Genomic DNA, 3,174 nt, shown 5'->3' on the forward strand with positions numbered 1-3,174 from the left:
TGGTGACTTATTTGTAAGCGCGTCTGTACTATTTAATGTTACTGTTCATGCTGATACAGAGAACGTTTTAGAATATTCAAAAATACATGTTTTAATTGTGATACGTCTCCTTTGGTTGCCACTATTAAGTGATCTGTAAGTAGTCAACACAATGTCCAAATAAAAAATTTGGACAGGTAGTCCATGAGAATTGTGGACAGAAAATGTGAAAATATGACTTACTTGTGGTGGGTAAACATCTTGATTACAATCTGTAACATATTGTCTTATTACTACTTTTGCACTTGACGGAAAAAATACAGTTCTTAAAGAGTTCCTTACATTTCCGCAGGTTCACATCGTATATCTTCTCAGCCCCATCATTGGCACACAGCCACTTGTATTGGTTGGGCAACATCCCGCTGGACATATACCCATGTGCCATTCTGACATGATAAAAAATTGGAAGAAAGCAGTCAAACATTTGTCAGACATCTAACAGTATTGTCAAGTCCATGGTTTGAAAATTATTATTCATAGTGATGTATGTAGATGTATGATCTCCTTCGCTCACTCGTTGCTCTGCTCGTTGTAGGTACTTCCGGTGGGTTGAAAACCGGAGATCACCGGAGATTAAACATGCGAATTGTTCGGCAGATGTTTGTTCACCACAGATAGCCTCCATCGATGTACGTACGGTCCCGGGAGTAGGCTGATGAGTGGTGAAGGAGCGTTGTTGTTGTACATGCGATGCAGGAGAGTGAGGGCCCCCAGGTTTCTACGTTGTCCCAGGGGCTGAATCTGGTTTCTGTCCAACTCATCTTGTGAGAGATTTATAAGTCTTATGGCTCTTCTTTGAATTGCATCAAGCAGGTCTAGTGATGTGGGACAAGCTCCCATCCAAACTGTAGAGGCATATTCCATGCAGGATCGCACCATACTTTTGTAGATGGTGGCTCTCTGTTGTGGAGTCAAGTAAGGAGCGGCTCTTCTCAGAAGTCCCAGGCGTTTTCCTGCATCCGTCGCCATCTTCTTTATGTGGTGTGTCCAGGACAGTTCCTTTCGGATCGTTGACCCTAACAGTTCAGCCTCATCTACCTCTTCAAGAGTAGTATCCATGAAGTTGAGCTCGGGATGGTTGCCTTCGGCGTCTTTTAAATTGCTGACTGTCAGGCATTTGCACTTAGATGCGCCGAAGAGGACGTTCCAGCAATCTGCCCAGTTCTGAATCTTTTGCAAATCTGTGTTCAGCGACAGAGCTGCTCTGGCTCTTTCTCGCCTCTCTATGATTCTCATGATCGATGAGTCGTCGGCGTACAGCATTGCTGTGTTTGTTAACTGTTCTGTCAGGTCATCAATGTAAATGATGAAGAGTAAGGGACCAAGGATTGAGCCTTGGGGGACTCCCGCGTTTATGAGTCTGGCGGTAGAAATTTTCCCGCTGATTGTTGCTTTTAGTTCTCTGTCTGCAAGGTAGTTCTCAAACCATTTGAGCACGTGACCGTCCACGCCAATGGCTTTCATTTTTGCAATTAACCCCCTGTGCCATACGCGGTCAAAAGCTCGACTTATATCGAGGCATATCAGTCTGCTTTCCTGTCTTTTGTCCTTGGCATCATGTAAATGTTGAGTGACGTATGTTGGTGCATCTGCAGTGGAGTGACCAGCCCTGAAACCAAATTGTTTGTCGCTTATGAGTCTGTTCTTGTCGATGTGCTTCCACAGTGCTTTGTTTATGATCGCCTCCATCACTTTGCTTATTATGCAGAAAAGAGAGATTGGTCTGTAGTTGTTTGGGTCATGTAGCGATGTTTTGATATAATTTCACCACTTTGTGCCGGGAAAATCGGCGAAACTCAGTAGATTGACACTCTAGAGGTCAGACTACGCTGCCAATGTGAGTTTTCCATGACCTAAACTTCTGGTAGGTGACTTTTAACAGCCTTTTTCTTATATGTTCATCATTGAAGTCTATGGGCGAGTGAAATGCTGTTCTTTACCCTACAAGGTTTTTGGTAGGGGATTCAAATTCAATATTGACAGCTGCTAGTCGCTTCACGTGATGTAGGGAAGAGTTGCCGGGCATCGTCACAACTTTTGAAGATTCCCAGGGGACTATTCTCCTGGGAATGGTCCCCTGGGAGTACTTCTTGAGACATGTGCTATGAAGGCTATGGTTGTGGTTTGAGGGCCCATATGATTGATAAAAAAAGTGAAATATAGAGGGGAAAATGTTAAAAGCTGGTCACCCTAGCATATAGAGATAGCTCCCAATACATTCAGGGACCTGGAGTTGCATTTACAAGCTGAGAGATCAGACTTTGAAGCATTTAATGAGTGCATACTGTGCACAGACTTGGGGGGAGGGTGTCAGGTGGGGCTTAAGGGCTTATATTTGCCTTCGAATTGTTTTTTTGGGGGAAATGAGATTGGCTTTGGCTTCAGCTAACTCACTTGAGTCAGATGTATTAGAAATGTTTCCATTTTTGAGTTATTTTGCCATTTTTAAAACTTTTTTGGAACTTTTAGTGACATTGCTGACAATTGTTGTATGCACTGTCATTGAATGCTTCAAAGTGTATCCTGGCAGCTTTTGAATACAACTTTAGGTGGCCAAAGTGAGGAAGAGTAACCTACTTATGTCAGGGTGAGCAGCTTTTAACTTTTTCTCCTGCTTATGTCAGTTTTTCTTGCAAAATGACATGGGACCTTTCAACTGCCACAGCCTGAGAAAAGCTCTCTGACACCTGTCTCCCAAAGTATTCCCAGGGGACCGTTCCAGGTCAGAGATCTTTGAAACTTGGGTCAGTGCTTGACAACTCTTACCCGCAACATGTGAAGTGATTGAAATTTGTCAATCTTGAACCTGTAGGCTGTAAAAGGCCAAAGTTCACCATTACAGTCATGCGCAGAGGGTCCATTTTAATGCCAGACAGAAACCGCATGTATATGCTATTTAAAAGTAGCTGTAGGAGGCATCTTTGTTGGAAATGTTGGTGTTTTTGAGCTGGAATTGACAGGTAAGGGTTGTGGCTATTTCATTTAGTTAGAAAAACAGGGTTTTAGCCGTGTTTGAAGTGTCCGGTACACTTTGAAATAGGTGTAGTTTGGATGTGATCAGGTCTTGTGAAGGGGGGTCAAAGGTCATCTCGCGATGTTTTGATAGAATTTCACAACTTTGCGCCGGTGGAAAAT

Source organism: Branchiostoma lanceolatum, chromosome 10 (genome assembly GCF_035083965.1).
Source record: "Branchiostoma lanceolatum isolate klBraLanc5 chromosome 10, klBraLanc5.hap2, whole genome shotgun sequence".
NCBI lineage: Eukaryota > Metazoa > Chordata > Leptocardii > Amphioxiformes > Branchiostomatidae > Branchiostoma > Branchiostoma lanceolatum.